General features: G+C 50.1%; 1 long non-coding RNA gene across 3 annotated transcripts in view; it reads left to right on the forward strand.

Moving 5' to 3' along the window:
• Positions 1–19,088, forward strand: part of LOC131489491 (uncharacterized) — a 115,849-nt gene that overhangs the window by 340 nt on the left and 96,421 nt on the right. For all 3 annotated transcript variants that reach the window (XR_009250596.1, XR_009250597.1, XR_009250598.1), the window contains exon 2: positions 2,513–2,834. This is a non-coding gene — a long non-coding RNA (uncharacterized LOC131489491). The remainder of the gene's footprint in view (positions 1–2,512; positions 2,835–19,088) is intronic.

Below are 19,088 nucleotides of genomic sequence, written 5' to 3' on the forward strand. Positions count from 1 at the left end.
CTGGATGGGGACAGGGGTTTGGGACAAATTAGTCCGTTCCAGGATCTTCAGAACCCTTACCCGGAACCTTGGGAAGCACCTGGAACCAGACCAGCTTCTGTTCCCAGAAGTGAGGAGGGGGCATGACTAAGGGGAAGGGTTTACTGTCCCCCCCAAGTGGTTTCCATGGGGTCTACCCCCACTCCACACCGACCACATTGTGGCATTTAGGCTCCAGGAAGTGGGGCAAGTTACGTGAACCTCCGTCCGCAAAGCACAGGATCACATCCTGACCCTGCATTCGTACCGCAGCTCGTCACACTGGGACTGGGGAGCCCCCGCGGATCGCGGGTTTTTGCATCTGTTCCCTCCACGCCAGGTCCTAGAGTTGAGCTTGGACCACCGAAGAAGAAGGCGCGCTCACAAGGCAGCTCACAGCTAACTCTGGCTTGGCAGAAATCTGGGACCCAACCCCTGACACCCCAGATTGAGTCCGATGTGATTCGGGGGTGTCTTGCAGTACAGCTGGTCGCGCTCAGAGACGCTGGGGTCTGGGGCGAGCAGGTGTGAGTCTACCTTACAGGACTGGGCTTCCAGAAGTCCCATACCTGAGGCTGTCCCGTCCTCCACGGAGGGAATGAGCCTTTTGGAGTTGAGGGGATTTTAGAGGCACGTTGGGCACAGAGCAAGGACCTGGAGCGTTCCAGAGATCAGCTGGCATTATGAGTCTTGCTATTTTTATTCTGCGCACGTGGGGCCAGGGTCAATGCCCCCGCCTGGCGGGAGGGGCGGGGAGAGGTGGTCTCTCAGCCCCAGGAGCACCCCGGCCCTTTCCCCGCACAGGTGCCAGTGGTCTGGGGGCGGGCAGCAGTGAGGTCTCACCTCCTCAAGGATGGTGCCTGCTCCTACAGCTTATGCCAGGGTCCTGGGGTGCACATCCAGGAGGAGAAAAAGCAAGAATACCTCTTTCTTGCTGCCTCGCAGGGGTGAGGGTTTGCAGGACCTCATGGATTCAACTGTCCGCAAGGTGAACACATTTCTGTGTCTTGCTTGTGGGGCCACTGGTTCCACCCCCAGCCTCTGGACTCGGTTGCCAAAAGCCAAATCCACCTTAGTGGAGATCATTTTTTCTCTTCTTCCTGAAACTGTTTGAGCTGGGCTAGAGCTTCTTCCTGAAACTGTTTGAGCTGGGCTAGAGCACTTGGTAGAACGCTGGGACGTGTTGCCAACCGATGTTGAAAAGTTGCATTTGCTTCTCAGAAGTCTGGGTGCACAGCTCGGAATTCCAGAGAAATCCACCCTCCTTGCCAGGTTCCTTGACAGCTTCATACCCTCAGTTCTCTCCAATAGTGTTCCCTAAAGCTTATAATCGTGCCCCTTGCCACAAACTCCAGAAAAAATACGGCCTCACATACGCAGAGGTGTGGTAGTGTGTAAGGGGGTTATCTTTCTGGTCTGTTTCATTTGAGTATATGTGTGTCCCTGGAGTGAGCCCAGCCCATCTCTCTCCTCCTCTGTTGGTTTTGATTATTAGTCTAGTCTTTAGAGACAAGATTTAGTGTGTGTGTCTGTGCGTGTGTATTTGTGCACACACATTCACTTGTGTATTTATGTTTTTTATTGTATAAAAAAGTTGCCTAAACTGAAGTTCGTCTAGAGATGGGTCAAAGAAACAGTGGTCTGGCACAACACTAGCAAAAAAACTGGTTATGCTGGATGTATTAAGAGTTGAAATTGTTTTGTCCTTAATGGGAGATTTAAAATACTTTTCAAGAGTAACTTTGATCCCCTACTTGCAGACTTTAGAAATTGAGCCCCGCGTCACATGAGAAGAACGGGCTTTGAAAGCTGTTTCAACAAAGTGCAGCTTATAATGTCTGGGTAACTTATCCTCTGTGAAGCAGGCTTCTCCATATACCTTATTATAAAAAAAAAAATAAGTTGCCAGGGTCAGGTGCAAAACAAATCTTTCATATCTACGACTCAAAAAAGCCACTGCACCACTGGGTCGACGCTTAGTGCGTAAAACCATCCTTATTTTGGAAATTCTTTCTTTATAACGGTCTTATACTCCCCTCCCACTCATACATGCAAATAGCTCATCTTGTTCAAGGAGACTGTATAGAAAAAAGAAACACCTTTTGAGAGGTTCCATTTTAAGTCAGCGAGGAGGCCAGATCAGAGAAAGTGCTTGTAGCATTGGAAAAATAATGCAAAGTGCAGTTGTCACATGGGAGCAGGATAAAGAACCCGCGTGGAGTGCAAGTATTGGTAAGTTCTCTCAGCTCAGGGGACTATACGCAGTTTATTAAGAACCAAACATCCGGCATCCAGAAAGGCATATAAGGAAAAGCGAAATTGTCCTTGTTGGTTTCTCCTTAATCCCAGCCTTGCTCCTAAAGGGGAGCCATTTTAAACCCTATTGGTTTTGTTTTTTATTTCTTTCGGTGATTACCTCCTCGGAGGGCTATTTACTGACGTGACTGACGCTCAGTTCCTTTGTCAGTAAGTCGTCTCCCTTCTTCACTTCCAGCCTCCGGACTTTGTTTGCAGAGCAGCGTGCCACGCTTAAGGGGGAACACGGTTCCCAGCTACCCTTGCAGCTCGCGGTGGTCACGTGACACGGATCTGCCCAATGGGATGCTAATGACGGTCTGGAGGCGGGGCTTCTAGGGAAGACCAAGGCCCCGGATCCAAGATGGCAGCCCAGGAGAACGGCTGGACCCCGGGTTCTTGGTGGCTCAGCTTCTCGCATGAGCATGAAGGTTCCAACCGAGAGCAAGCTTCCGTTGCCCGCGGGTCCCCTGCGGAGTCCCCGGATTAACTTCCGTGACCAACTCCCCGCCGACTTCAAGGTAACATTGGTAGACACGTAACACCCACTGCCAAATGTGGGGGAGAACGCGGGGAAACCGGATCCGTCCCGCATTGCTGGGCGGAATGTAAAATGGAACGACCAGTCTGGGAAAAGTTGGCAGGTTCTTAAAAATTCAGATCCGTCTACCAGGCGGGCCAGCTACTGCGGTCCTGAGCGATGGGCACAGATGCAGACTTACGCCCACACCCAGACCTGTCTGTGAATATTCACAGCAACTTTATTGGCAGTCACCCCACACCGGAAACAACCCGTGCGCGGTCTCTAACGGGTGAACGATTGATGTGTAGAACATTCCTACGGTGGGATGCGGGCTCTAGCTCTCTTTTGGAACCTCTGAACTTAATTTTTATGTTTATTTTAAGTGCATTTATTTATTTTGAGAGAATGCGTGTGCAAAGCGGGGGAGGGGCAGAGAGAGAGAGAGAGAGAGAGGGAGAGAATCCGAAGCAGTCTCCGTGCTCAGCGTGGAGCCCAACGCAGGGCTCGATCTCACAAACCACGGCATCATGACCTGACCTGAAGCAAGATTCGGATGCTCAGACGCAGAGCCCCCCGGGCACCCTTGAACTTATTTTTATTTAAATCGGAGGTATCAGTACCAATCACTCTGGTGATAGATGGGCAGATAGATAAATGGGCGGATGGTTGTGTATGCACATAGATGCATGGGTTGATATGCACCTGCACATTGCCCAGCTCATGGCTCGTAAGGAGGGCAGTGACAAGACCCGCTCGTAGCCGGGCCTCACGAAGGCCTGTCACGCTCTCCTCTAGGGACATGCCTCCTGCAGCGGAGTGGTGCAGGCAGTCTCAGAAAACTCTGGAGCAAATACAGCTTCATTTCTCATTCAGTATGTGGACAAGCAGCCGCGGCACCTATTAATGGAAAAAAGACTGATGGTGCGGTAGTGGGTTTTGAGATTAAACAGAGGGATGATGGCTTGTCCGGGCATGAGGCGTTCTATCAATACACGTCCCTGTGGCTTCATAACATGTTCCTAAATCCTGATGGAACATTTTGTGGTCAGCTGGTTCTGGGACAAAACGAGGACCTGCCACCTGATGTTTATGACTTTCCATATAAGCTCTCGGACAAAATTTGTCTTACGTTATGCTTGAGGCAGAGCGAAACAGAAGTGTAAACCACCTCCAGTTCCCAGGGGGATGGGCCACAGTCCTCAAGAAAGAGAACACGCCTGAAGCTTGTTGTAAATTGACCTCTGGGAGGTGTAGTGAACCTGGCTGTAGTTAAAAAAAACTTTAGGGGCGCCTGGGTGGCGCAGTCGGTTAAGCGTCCGACTTCAGCCAGGTCACGATCTCGCGGTCCGTGAGTTCGAGCCCCGCGTCAGGCTCCGGGCTGATGGCTCGGAGCCTGGAGCCTGTTTCCGATTCTGTGTCTCCCTCTCTCTCTGCCCCTCCCCCGTTTATGCTCTGTCTCTCTCTGTCCCAAAAATAAATAAAAAACGTTGGAAAAAAAATTAAAAAAAAAAAAAAAAAACAACTTTATGTAAGGTTCGTATTTCCTTGCGTTAACTTTTCTGCATATGAGACCCCCGGAGGATTTAAAGGTTTACTTAGAAGATCTAATCTGAACCTTTTACCCTCAAATCTGGCTGGCTGTGTGTCCACTTACTTTAAATGGAGAACATTCTTATGCTGTGCCAGGGGTTTTAAGGAGTGTGGTCCAGCACTGCATTTCACTGGGCTCAGCGCTAGGCTCCCTGGGTGTGCCTAAGCCCACTCTGTAGAGGGCGCTAGGAAATGTATGTGTGCACGTATCCATACACACACACACATGTCTGTCTATCTATCTATCCTTTTTGAGAGAGAGAGAGAGGGAGAGACAGAGGCAGAGCATGAGCAGGGGAGGGGCAGAGAGAGAGGGAGACACAGACTCTGAATCAGGCTCCAGGCTCTGAGCTGTCAGCACAGAGCGCGACGCGGGGCTCAAACTCATGAACCGCGAGATCGTGACCTGAGCCGAGGTCGGACGCTCAGCCGACCGAGCCACCCAGGCGTCCCTACATCCTGACTTTGGAAAATGGTGTATGTATTTATTTTTAGGATAGCTGAAGTTCTGAGTCAAAGCTACCCACGACGTCTGCTCAGGGGGGATGTGCCTTTCGTTTCATCTCCACCCCCTGCTCCCCCACCCCCTTCTTTTCCCACCTCTCCACACCACCCGAATCCCTTTCATTTCTGGTTTATCCTTCCTATGAGCATTTTGCACCACTGAGCAGATGCGTGTGCGGGAGTGTATTATAGACAGCATGTCCTGGAAATTACTCCCAATTCAGTTCCTTGTTCCTTCCCCTCTTCCTTTTAAACAGAGTTTGGTCTTTAGAGCAGTGTTAGGCTCACGGCCAAACTGAGTGGGAAGTACAGAGACTTCTCATATGCGCCAGCTCCTGACGGGCACAGCCTCCCCCAATTCCACCCTCCCACCCCCCATCCTCTGCTGTAGCTGCCTAGTACTTCGCTTGAGGATGTACCACAGGTTATTCCAGCACTCCCCTTTGTCTGGAGATTTTTCATGATCTCCGGTAATTTGCGGCTACAAACAGTGCCATAAGGAGTCAGCTTGTGTGCACGTATTTTTATATGTTTGGGGGAATATCTTGAGGCGGCTTCCTGGAAGTGGGGTCTCTGGGTCGAGACATCAGTGCATGAGCAGTTTACCTAAGACTTGCCACGTTTCCCTCCAGAAGGGCTGGGCCAGTCTCCCCTCACCATCCACATACGAGAGTGCCCGTTTCCCAACAGCCTCACCAGCAACGTGTGTTCGCGTGCTTTGTGATTTTTGCCTGTTCGTTAGGTGAGAAATGGGATCTCCGTGTTGTTTTAATTTTCACCTAACTGTGAGTGCGTTTGGATACTTTTTTGCATGTTTAAGAGCCATTTTCCTATCTTTTCTTGTGAATTTTCTCCTCACACGTCACGTTCTATTTCAGTCTGAATTCGAGATATTTCAGTCTGAATTTGAGAAGCCCCAATTTCAGCAAGAATTGAATTTCTTTTTTAGTGACGTGTAATTAGGTTCAGGTTCAGTATTGGTATCTAACTCTGACAGTGCCTTGAGAAACTCCCAGCAGTGGGGGTAATGCACTGTTTGGAGGGTGTGTGGTGCTGGGGGCTGGGCGCTGTTGTATTAGAATTGGGTTAATCGTGGTGCTAAGAGAGTTTGAAGGAGGCCTGGGAAAATTTATTCCTGGATCCTAGTAACAGCCCTTTCCCCTGTCACAGAGGCCGCTCAGATCTGTGAGAGCTCGTGGGACAGGGGCAGGGGGGCTAAGAGTGAGGACTGACTTTGGGCGCATGCGAGTGAATCCCAGTCACCTGCCGAAGCACGTGGGCTGAGGCCTGTTCTCTCTCCATTGGAAAGGAGAGGAACCAATGCAGGTTAGCCCTGAACCGAGATTCTCCTTGAGGTCCAGATCAGAGGGGCTGCGGGAGAACTTGGACATGATTGTCTCACTCTGTGACTCGGTGGAATTTAAGGTCGCGTCTGTGCACCGCCAGAACCACATGTGGATCCGGAAGCCACATCAGGCCGTGGAAGAACCGGCCCACGATGTTTTCATCATCAGAGATTAGAATCATCCGGGCGCAGACATACCCACGGCGGCCCCTTGCTGGCCAGCCCCAGTTGCCCAAGGTCCCGGCTGCTGACTCCAGAAACCCCATCCAGTGCTGTGGGGTTTGTGCCCGTGTGTGCATAGTTCCTACAGGCTGCTAGAATATACTTTCCATCATACAGGTATCTCTGGCCATGTCTTATGTGTAAATCCGGGTTCGATTTTTCCTCCCTTCCTCGCTCCTTCCCTCCTCCCTTCACCCTTTCCTCCACTCTCTCTCTCCTCCCCACTTCTCTCTCTCTCTCTCTCTCTTTTTCTGAGAAATAGTCCTGGCCCTCATGGAACTCACAGTCTCTATGGAAGGAGAGAGAAGGCCAATGCATACGTTAACAGGTACTTTTCCCCAGGCCAAAGTGCATCTTTTGAGTAAATGAGTCTAGAAACAGCACTCCGTTTCAGTAGTTCTGTTTTCGGAATTAGAGAATGAAGTGAAGCAATACTAATGAGATCCCATAGAAGGCACCAGAACTGTCTTGCTGGGTGCCGCATTGGAGGAGACTGTCCGTCGGCATGATTTAGCCAAGCATCTACTATGGAGGCCTGTGTGGCGGGCTTCAAGGGACACAGACCCTCTGAGCGAGGGACTATCTCAATATGCACACTGCTGTTCAAGTCCCGGAGGAATAGGATGCAGACAGGAAATGACCTGAGAGAAGAGAGAGGGCCGTGCAGTCCCAATGGCTACCCAGAGGAACCTTCCTGGAGGAGGAGGCTTGGCAGATGAGTAGGGCTGGCTTGATGAATGCAACCAGGTGAAGGTCCACCGCTTTTCATGGGGCATTTGGACATGGGGATTGGACATTCCAGTCCCTGGAATTTCAACTCTGTCCTGTTTCAGCATTTTGAAGACTTGGGACTGCTTTTCACCCAGCCGTATTACTTAATTCCTCACCCCAGCCCTTGTGGTTATGATCCCCATTTTCTGGATGAGCAAACAGAGGCTCAGAAAGGCGATGTGGCTTTCACAAGGGAGCCAAGCTACGGAAGGCGAGTCTGAGCCGAGCCTTTTCATCCCCAGAATGTGACTTCCCACCAGTCCGCCGTGCTCAGAGAGGCAATATCTCCAGGCACGTGAGCCGCAAATGAGAGGCAGACACACATTCCTGGCTGGATTCATACAGGGAAACACCAACCAGCCTTGAGCATTAGTTGGTGCTGCGCGTTTTAACGTGGATAAGTCTTTAAAACTTAAAATGGAATAAGAAACTTAAAAAGCAAGTTGCCAGGGCATGCCTAGAACAAGGCATCATTGTATGCAGCCTGAAACACGGAGCACAATGTCGTACATTTTTGTGAGCACGCAATTAGGCACTGACAGTTTGAAACAAAATATAAACAAAATACAAGCGTCGGGATAGCGGCTATCTCTGGGGAGGGCAGGAGGTGGGTGGGATGAGGTGGGGGTTCCCAGGAACTTCAGCACATCTGTGTCTTATTTCCGAGCCGGGTGGGGACATGGGTGTTGTGTTTTTCTGCACTATTTAGCTGCCTGGTGTATATAGTAATTAAAATGGTAATTAGGTGATGGGTTACAGTGGTCAGTCTGGTACATTTTTCTCTCAGAATTATTATCTCTCTAAGTTTGCTTGTCTGTTGGGAAAAGGGGGGCATTTCCCTTGAGGGGAAACGAGACAAGAAGCTTTTCCTGAAGCGATCGGCGACATAGATGGTCTAACGCATGCTGTGGCTCAGCTTAGCGTGTGATGCACATTACCTGTTTGGTCCACTGACCCGAATCTTGCATCAGTGGCCCCCACCAGCTGGCTAGGGCTTTCTCAGAGGCCGAAGAGTTGTTGTTGGCACCTGCTTCTGGTTCCGTGAGACTGAGGGTGTTGTACTGTTCCCAAGTCAAAGCATCAGAATCTGAACTAAATTCCCAGACAACTCCAAACGTAAAATCCAGGGAGAGCAACAGTACTGACGCCAGGAATAGAGAGCGCCATTCATTCATTCCATGAGCGTCTCCTGCACCTACGGTCTTCCAGGAATTCTAGATACTGGGGCTACGGCAGGAAGCAACAGAAATATCACGCTTGTCCTGGTAGAAACATTCGCTCCCTCAAGGGAAACATCCTGTGTTTCCAAAAAACAAGTAAGCACGTACAGCGATAGTGATTCCAAACATTACTTGAACCATTGCCAACATAAGAGCCTACATTTGGAAAGTTTGATTTGCTTGCAACTGAACAGCAGCGCACATTAATTTTCATTCGTGTGTTAAATGCCGTTTATTGCGCACCTACTAGGAGCCAGCTGCTGTCCTAGACACCGAGGATGCCGCGAAGATCCCAGGACTGCCTGTCATTGGTCTGATCTGAGCCAGAGGCGCACCCCTGAGCCAATGACTGTAACCCAGAGGAGGGGATATTCTGATTGGCTATGCCCGGTCACGTGTCCACCCCTGGACCATTTGGGCTCCGTCCGAACCACACAGACCAAATCGAAACAGATCGGCTTCCCAGAAAGAAAACAGAGGGCTCTTCCGTGGGGTTTCTCTCGATGCCCCTGTTGGTCACACAGGTGCCCGTGGCTGGGTGCGTCTCCGCGGCTGACGGCCACAGTGCGCCGAGCTGAGGTTGAAGCCAGGGCGCTGTCTGCCCTCCCTGCTCCTGCCAATCGAGGTGCGTCTGATTGACGAGGACACCCGACGCAGCCTCTGCTGCTGCCTTTGCCAACGTGAGCCGATCCATTCGTGGGACTCCTTGTCGGGTAAGCAAAACATTGTTTTCTGCCTCAGTCTGCATTGCCGTTCGGTCGCAAAGTTAGCGCCTGCAAACAGCAGAAGTTGTTTGGGAAGCTGGAAGTCGGTGAAAAGCCGCACCGGGTTGAAGTCAAGGTCTCTGCGCGGCTGCGTTTCCTCTGGAGGCTCCGGAGAATTGCATTTTGTCGCGCATTCGGGTTGTTTCTGACGGTGGCGGGCTGGGGTCCCGGCTCCCTTGCTGGCGGTCCACTGAGGGTCGTGCCCAGCTTGCAGAGGAGGCCCTCGTTCCTGGGTCCGTGGTCCCCTTCCTCTCAAAGCAGCAGTGGCAGGGGAGTCCCCGTCGTGCTTCCCGCCTCTCCTGCCATTACCCTCTCTTGCCTCCTTCCTGCACTTTTAAGGGCTCATGTGATGGGGGTACCCCCCCCCCCCCCCCGGCATAGTCCAGAACAGGCTGCCTGTCTCCAGCCCCTGACCTTAGTGCCACGTGCAGACTTCCTCTGCCAGGCAGGGTAACAGCCTCACAGGTCGCAGGGATTAGGTCACGGACATCGTGCGGGGCATTGCCGGTCACAAGGGCTAATCAGAGTGTTGAAGCCCTGTGCGTGGCTAGGGTGAAGGGAAAATTGAGGTCCTCCGACCTCTGACCGGAGCTCCTGACCGTCCCCGTGCAGACGGATAGCCTGCTGCTAGCATAGCACGTGTGTGTCTGTCCCCTCCCCCCCAAGGGACAGAAGAAGCCCCCCCTGGCTCAGCGAGGCTGGTGGCCTAACTTCTCCATGAGCTGCTTCCCCCGGGTGTGAGTGGGGGCAGTGGGGCCTCCTGGCTAGGACCGTCTGGGCTGGGATCCCCAGCTCCCCTGGCTCCCCAGCTCTGGATGAGTCGCTAGTTGGGGACTCGGCCTTAGTTTCTTCTCCTGCCGCGTCCGGAGGCTCAGGCCTCCCACGGTGCAAGCCTCACTTCTAGGCCACAAGGGACCCAGCAGAACCAGGGCCGACCACGTCCTGCTCCCGAGGTGTCTGCACTGTAGTGGGAAAGTCGCTGCATAGGCGGTGCAGGATGTGAACCCTGGGAATAAGCGAGCGTTGTCAGCAGGACGTAGGTGGTGAGGAGAGCTCGTCAGAAATCGTGCTTTAGGAAGGAAGGCTTTGCAGAGACATCTGGACAAGGAGCAGGAGTCCGAGGGAGAGCAGTACGGGCGGATGAGGCCGACAGGTGTAAAGGCCCTGGGGCGGAGCAGTTGACAGGCCATCCGTGTGAGGGGGGATCTGAAGGAGCCTCGGAGCCCAGAGAGACACCCAGGAGCCCTGCCGAGCCACACGGGGTCACCTGTCTAACTCAAGTCTCCTCGCGTCAGAGATGCTGACAGAAGCCTGACCGTGTGCAAAGGCAGAAGTGTAGCTTGGGCTCTTTCTCGAGGGTCTAAAGGATCTCTCAGTTTTCCCTGTGGGGCTTTGCTCACTTGAGAGGTGTTTGTGTTTGCTTTTGTTTTTTACTTAAATAGTAACAACAAACCGACTTGTCTGCCAAGTAGATCTGTTCTTTTTTTTTTTTTTTTTTTTTTAGTAAAAAAACCTCATTACTAGGTAGCTGGTTCAGTTTACCTATTCCACATTTTATAGTTGGATAGTTTCTTTGCCATGACCCTGTGCAGTAAGCAATTCTTTAAAAAAAAAAAAAAAATCCAAAGGGCCAGCTCCAAGCAGGCATACAGGGTGCATTTCGCGATTTCACCGCAACCCGAGGCGTGTTGTGTGGGGATCTGCTTACAGTGGATCCCTTCTAAATGGGCTGTGCCTTTATCTCCGGCAATTCCAGCTTAAAAATACTTGTGTCGTGGGTTAGGTTGACTCCTGTTCACTGTCATTTAGACAGATGACTTCAGGGATCACTTCATAAGAGAAAGGAAGAAGAGAATGTATTTCATGCCATTATAATTTATAATCCCTAATTATAGAATGAGGTACTTTAATTATGCAAAAGTGCATGCGTTTTGATCCACACGGTCTAGGTCCGTGCAGCTCTTTGCAAATGTTTATCACACCCTTCTCTTTGCTGTCTGCATTTTGTTCACAACGCCAGAACTTACTGTCTGAAAATGTGTCTGTCACTTTGATTACACGCTGCTTGCCGAGCGTTGCCGACTGGGGCTCTCCGCATCCCCAGCACAGAACTGGCAGCTTGTTAGAGCTCATTAAATATTTGTTGAATTGAATTACGTTTGAAATACTATATTAAAAATCTTGCACCAACCTGCAGGGTCCTTAGCGGTGAGTTTTGTTCTTACCATGGCAATACATTTGCATTCATGTTTAATAAATACATTGCAGCTTTCCCCTCTAAGTGGCAATAAAAACTTTTATGCAGTATTTGGGCTCCACTGGGTTTAGCTAAAGGAGCTTTCTACCCGCCCTTGGGGTCGGGGTGTCAGGATCAATGTTAGGGGCTGTTTGTCTGGAGGAAAGAGAAGTTTCACTGAGCCAGCAAAGTGACCATTTTGAATTGCTTGGGATCTGATTTAATGCTGATTCGAGCATTTGAAATTTTGCTTGGGCATAAAGTAGAAAGGGCCAGTTCTTCTCTCTGCGAATTTGAGAAGGATTTGATTTGGAATGGATGAGTCATGGCGGACTGCGAGGAAATCCAAACTCAGCGCCCCCAGACTCAGGCTCTTCTCCGAAACCTCACCATCCTCTCCGACCTCCTCTTGCAATGTCCCTGCTCCTGCCGTCCAGCCACGTGGACTTCCGGGGGATTCTGTGAATCTCCACGCTGGTTCCCGTCTCAAGGTGGTTTGTGATCGTTCTGCGGTCTGCTGGGAGTGCTGTGCGCCTGGACTTCTGCGGAGCTGGCTTCTGCAACTCAGAGGGTTACAAGTCCTGACATCCCCCCCCTTTTTTAAACATTTATTAATTTTTTTTTTTTTAATTTTTTTTTCAACGTTTTTTATTTATTTTTGGGACAGAGAGAGACTGAGCATGAACGGGGGAGGGGCAGAGAGAGAGGGAGACACAGAATCGGAAACAGGCTCCAGGCTCCGAGCCATCAGCCCAGAGCCTGACGCGGGGCTCGAACTCACAGACCGCGAGATCGTGACCTGGCTGAAGTCGGACGCTTAACCGACTGCGCCACCCAGGCGCCCCAACATTTATTAATTTTTGAGACAGAGAGAGACAGAGCGTGAGCATGGGAGGGGCAGAGAGAGAGGGAGACACAGAATCCCAAGCAGGTTCCAGGCTCCGAGCTGTTAGCACAGAGCCCGACGTGGGGCTCGAACTCATAAACCGTGAGACCAGGACCTGAGTCAAAGTCGGAAGCTTAACCGACTGAGCCACCCGGCCGCCCCTCGACACCCCCTTTCTTAAGAGCCCTGTTGTTCCAGGCCAAAGAGGCCCCATCCGAGGCAGTCTCTCCCACGACCCAGCTTCGTTTTCTGCACTGTATTTATTATCCCGTGGGGTCATCTTATTGCTTATTTATTTAGCATCCGTGACCCTCACTAGAACATCAGTGTCATGCAGGCAGGGACGTGCCTGAGTTCCTCAGCTTTACCCAGGACCAAGGACAGGGCTTACCATGTAAATATTTGTGGGACAAACACCCCTTCAGCTTTCATAGCCAGCAGTGAACTCGTGTGCTGTGGGACCTCGTGGTAGGAAGTAATAACGTGGGATCTGACGAGCCCCATCAAACCTGAGATGCTGAGGTCAGGACTCCCATTCTGTGTCCCACCTGTAGGACTCTCCTGTTTTTCGTTTGTGCTCGTTTATCGCCAACGTGAAGATTTCGGGAGGGCAGATGTCGTGGTGGGACGGATCGGTTTGTGGTGCCTCCGCTTGACAGGTGGGTGACACAGGGGACCCCGCTCTGGACTTTGGGTTTCCTCATCAGGGACTTTCCTTTAGGATCTCTGTGGAAGAAATGGCTAGCAAGGAAAGAGAGGCGTATGCAGACCCTCTGACTCCCCGAGACTCCTCTCTCTGGAATATCTTCTCCCTTAAAGTCTGACATCCCGGGATCCCTCAGTCCATTGGGGAAGACGGAGCAGATTAACATATGAGCCCTAGACCTGGTTCATCCAAACAGTCACGAAGGCACTTGAGGGCTGGGGACTCGTCCGTGATCACCTTCCTTGATTGTACAGCCTATCTTCCGGTCCCACTCACCAGGGCTTAGATTTGGGGACGTAACATGATTTCTTTGGGCCTCAGTTTCTATGTCTTCCTACACGAAGGTTTGGTGGAACCAATTTAGAGATACTAAAAATGGGCCACTTCCCTCTTTTGGCAGAGTTTCCGGAGGACTGGGTGAAAGGTACGTGGCGGAGGGTGTGATGGGAACCTGAGCCAGAGCCTCTTGCGAAGGGCTTTCCAACCCAGTGGATGTCAGACTGCTGGTAACTGACCTTTTGGGCCCAAAGGATGCCGCTCATCCACGAAATGTTGTTGATCTAAAGCAGTGGTTCTCAAAGTGGGGCTCCAGGGACCCCTGGGGTTCCTAAGACTCTTTAACCATCACCGTTATTATCAGCAGCCGCATGTTACTTGCTTTCTCTTTTCTGGATTATTCATGTGTATACGGTGGAATTTTCCAGAAGCTGCATGATGTGTGGTATTGCAACAGACTGAATGCAGAAACTCATGTGAGAATCCAATTGTCTTCTCCTGAATCAGACATCAGAGATTTGCAAAAATGTGAAACTGTGCCCCTCTTGGCACAGATTTTTTTATTAAAAAAAAAACAAAACAGTTATTTTCCGTAAATATGTCACTTATGTTAACACCTCCTGGGTTTATTGTTGTTATTTTTTTAATGCGTTAATAGTTCTTTTTTAATTCTCAAAAAAAAAAAAATCGGAAATCTGAAATAACTTCTTAAACTTGAACTCCACAGAGGCACAAGGGAGTTTTCCAGTATTTGAGTTATTTTTAGGGTTTGTAGGGTGCACACCTCAGTTCACCTCCTCTCAACACAGGATTTTTCCTTCCTTGTCTAGAAACGGAAGGCAGCCGGTCGTGACAGGTAGCGGTAACCGGGGACTGCTTGTCATTTGTTGGTTCTGCGACTCTGACCTGCTTCTTGCCGAGATCCAGCCTGAAAGTGGGAGAGAGGGAGCCTCCGTCCCTAAGGACGTTCTGTGGGGCTTTCTTGCCCGGCTTCCTGATGCGACTGCTCCTGCAGACCCCTTCCCTTTCCTCTGGCTCGGCCTTACGGCCGCTTGCAGAATTTCCAGGTCTTAATTGGTCAACTCGTATACCTTCGTGCTGGCTAGCCAGTTCTAATTATGTGCTGGAATGGAGGGAAGAAAGGAGAACATTTGCGGCCTAATGAGAAATGAGATTGGGCAGATATTCCTAGCTCTGCTTACAGCGTAAATTCAATAACTCAATTTTGGTGCCTTTGTGCTGGAGGGAAAAAAAAGCCATAGGAGTTAGATTCCATTTTGCAGCTGGGCCGGATTGCACAGCTCAAGTCACAGGATCAGAAACAGCATTTCCCTCGCCAAGCAGGCTAATGAAGCCCCTAATAGGATTTACTGACCAGAAGAACCACAGACCAAGAAACAGCAGCCAGGTTCTACTTACTTGCCATTTGTATGTAAATTTCACATATAACGGATGTCGTGTCAGAAATTTTATTGCAGTTGGAACAGAATATGGTGTGCTATTTGAACTCACATACAAAAAAAAAAAGACAGCCTGTGTGTATATGTGCACGTGAAAACTCCCGCTCACTCTTGATTTCTGTAAGAAATTCAGTCTCTGATCCTGATTCTGTGATCACAGTGGTTGAGCTTGGCTAAAAATACAGCCATCGCCGAGAGGTTGGGATGTGGGGAATGAACTTTGAGTGGAGCGAAAACGGCCAAGTCTTGCCTTATTAATAGCTCTTGGAATGTGATGCCAATGTGTACTTTACCAGTGACGCCTCCAATGACTGTAAAAAGTGCTCTGTGCCCATTCCTTCACTGGTTTATTTGTTTTTCGGGTGTGGAGTTTGGTGAGTGCTTTATGGATTTTGGATACTAGCCCTTTTGTCTCATATGTCATTTGCAAATATCTTTTCCCAGTCTGTCGGTTGCCTTTTAGTTTTGTTGATTGTTTCCTTTGCAGTGCAGAAGCTTTTTATCTTCATGAGGTCCCAATAGTTCATTTTTGCTTTTAATTCCCTTGCCTTTGGGGATGTGTCAAGTAAGAAATTGCTGTGGCTGAGGTCAGAGAGGTTTTTTCCTGCTTTCTCCTCTAGGGTTTTGATGGTTTCCTGTCTCACATTCAGGTCCTTTATCCATTTTGAGTTTATTTTTGTGAATGGTGTGAGAAAGTGGTCTAGTTTCAACCTTCTGCATGTTGCTGTCCAGTTCTCCCAGCACCATTTGTTAAAGAGACTGTCTTTTTTCCACTGGATACTCTTTCCTGCTTTGTCAAAGATTAGTTGGCCACACTTTTGTGGGTCCAATTCTGGAGTCTCTATTCCGTTGGTCTATGTGTCTGGTTTTGTGCCAATACCATGCTGTCTTGATGATTACAGCTCGCAAACTGGTACAGCCATTCTGGAAAACAGTGTGGAGGTTCCTCAAAAAATTAAAAATCGACCTACCCTATGACCCAGCAATAGCACTGCTAGGAATTTACCCAAGGGATACAGGAGTGCTGATGCATAGGGGCACCTGTACCCCAATGTTTATAGCAGCACTCTCCACAGTAGCCAAATTATGGAAAGAGCCTAAATGTCCATCAACTGATGAATGGATAAAGAAATTGTGGTTTATATACACAATGGAGAACTACGTGGCAATGAGAAAGAATGAAATCTGGCCCTTTGTAGCAACGTGGATGGAACTGGAGAGGGTTATGCTAAGTGAAATAAGCCACACAGAGAAAGACGGATACCATATGGTTTCACTCTTATGTGGATCCTGAGAAACTTAACAGAAACCCATGGGGGAGGGGAAGGAAAAAAAAAAAAAGAGGTTAGAGAGGGAGGGAGCCAAAACATAACAGACTCTTAAAAACTGAGAACAAACGGAAGGTTGATGGGGGTCGGAGGGAGGGGAGAGTGGGTGATGGGCATGGAGGAGGGCACCTGTTGGGATGAGCACTGGGTGTTGTGTGGAAACCAGTTTGACAATAAATTTCATATTAAAAAAAAAAAAAGTGCTCCGTGTGACTGAAGGGCGGATATTTTTGGAGTTAAATATAGCTAGTCGTAGATTAGAGAAACATTGTTCTTTGACTTTTTTTTTTTTAATGCTAAAGAAAACGAACAGACGTGAGGAAATCAAAAGATCCAGATTCAAATACATGGATGGCGATTGGTTACGTAATTACTTGCGTAATTAACATCAGGGAATAAAGGAGCCGCAGGTGGCTGCTTTAAAAACTATACATCACTCGCTGTACCTCATGGTTAGTAGGTTTTGCTTGTTGTGGGTGAACTACTCGTAGTCCTGTTGGAGGCAGAGGAAGGGAGATCCCGCCTTTCAGTGAGACCAGCATATAAATTAAAGCGCCTTCTTTGTAACTGTGTGTTTTTCAACTCTTCTCTCTCTACCAGTTATCAGATTGTGGATTGCCTTAGAATCAGTTTCAGTGGTACCGAGTGCGAGAGATATCGGATCTCCTTTTTAATTTCAGGTGATTAAACCTCGGGGCGTTGAGATATCTTAACCCAACACATACTGCTGTCTGTTAGAGGTGCTTTCACTGCAAGTAATAGGAAACTCAGGTAACTTAACCCCCTTGAGATAGTGCTTTGTTTCGCTTACTCAGCAAGATGTCCGGATCTAGGCAGCTGCTGGCATCAGTTTGGGTTTTCAAAAATAGTAGGCCCCCGTACCATATGATCGTCCCTGACTTTCCCTCGTGGTCACAGCGTGGCTGCCTAATGCCAAGCATCACAGCCGTGTTCAAGGCAGGAAGTAGGGTGGAAGGTGCTGAACCCAGCGATGCTGGTCTCTTTTATCAGGACAGTCAAGCGGTTCCAGAAGCCCCCAGCTAATACCTGGTTGTGTCTCACTGGTCAGGCACCTGGAGAAGTGAGCATTTACTTTCCCAACAGCCTGTGGGACTCACTCCCTGGATAATCAAATAAACTCTTACTGGCAGTATAGCTCCAGTTGCCAAGGGCTTACAGTAACGATCAAGATAAACATCCTTAATGTTAGAGGAATTACGGAGTTTTGAGGGGAGGGGTGTTAAATAACCAATTAAGTGATTAAGTATTGAAGTCCAGTTTGCTATTAAATGCACACCGACACGAAAGAGGTAGGCCAGAGCTCTGTGGACACATGGGAGTCCATGCTTCTTGGAGTCTAACCCCTGAGCTGGGTCTGAAAGGATGGACACCAGTACACTGAGTGAAGAGAAGGAAATGACTGTTTTCGGAAGGACAGTGTGGACAGACAGAGCTGTGTGGCCAACCAGCGCCGAGGTCAAAGCGCAGGCAAGGAGGGGACTCCGTTCCCATAGGGCAGGATGTCGGTGTCATTTCCGAACACCCTCCAGAGCCGCTGCTGCCTGCTGGGAAGGGCCATCCTCCGTCCACGCCGGCATGGTCGCTTTGGGGCACGCGAGTCACCTTTGCTGCCTTCTGTCTTCTGCAGTTGGTAACTGCGAGCGTTTGCTGTACAAATGATTGAGTCCTGCTGCGTCTTCATTGTTTGTACTTTGCTTGGACCCCAGGAATTCTCCGCTCCCCCTTGAGCTTGTCTCAGGAAATCTTGGCTCAGTGTCACCGAGTCACTCTGCTATCGTTCCCCCCCCCCACCCCCAAGTTGGCAGCAGTCTGCCCACGAAGGCATCGAAGATGTCGACGTGACTGGTGACGGTGGCTGTCGCTCCTTCCCGTGAGACTAGCTTATTGGCTAGTCATAATCATGAATTTAGGAGTAGCAGTAAAAATCAGCGATGTGAATGTTGTTTCAGGATCAGGGCAAGACGTGAGCAGCCCGGGCTCTGAGCTCCCCTGTGCGTCTGTTCCCAGTGGCAGGAGCCTCCAGCTACTTGGAATCGTCCTCAGGAAGTGAGCTTTAAAAAACCTCGCACTGCTTTTCATTCAGCTTCAGTCCATTCAGCTCAGGTCTTGATCTCGCGGTCTGTGGGTTCGAGCCCCACGTCGGGCTCTGGGCTGACGGCTCGGAGCCTGGAGCCTGCTTCCGATTCTGTGTCTCCCTCTCTCTCTGCCCCTCCCCAGCTCATGCTCTGTCTGTCTCTCTCTTAAAAATAAATAAACATAAACAAATTCTAAATAAATAACAAAAGAAAGAAAACCTTACGCCGAGCAGGGGTGGGCCGTGTCTGGTTCCTCCTGAGGACTGTGTGCCCCCTCCTGCCCTCCTCCCAGTGTGGCCAGGACTGCTCACTTCCTCCCTTCCTCCTGGGTCCCCTGGGCTTCCCCAGCCCCCTCCACCTCGTGGGGACCCCTCCCCACGTCCAGGTCCCATCCACACCTGCCCGGACACATCTGCCCCATTTCCATCGCTCGCGGTCCCCGCAGCAGACAGCACCCTGGTTCCCAGCATGTCCGTGAAACAGAGAAGTAACACGCGCTTGGCAAAATGCACGTTAGAGCTCCTTCTGGGTGTGGTAAAAGCACCTTAGTTTTCAAAGGCAAAGCCATTCACTGCTCCCCTCCCCGTATCTCCCGGAGGAAAGGGGACATGTGAGGATCGCCTTTCACCAGTGACCAGCTCTCCTCTGATCGTACCTTTTTAGGAACAAAATGATTTTATGGATACGTCCAATTAGCATAAGGAAGACAGTCGCTGGAGTAAAAACAACAGCGTGAGGACCTGTGGGAAGCCCCAGGGGAAATAGAAAGTAGCAGCACGTCCACAGCCCCTTTTAAGCCTCACCCATGGGGGCCATCACCCCAACACCCAGACGCAGGCGATCACCCG

The sequence above is a fragment of the Neofelis nebulosa genome, chromosome 11, assembly GCF_028018385.1.
Source record: "Neofelis nebulosa isolate mNeoNeb1 chromosome 11, mNeoNeb1.pri, whole genome shotgun sequence".
NCBI classification, from domain to species: domain Eukaryota; kingdom Metazoa; phylum Chordata; class Mammalia; order Carnivora; family Felidae; genus Neofelis; species Neofelis nebulosa.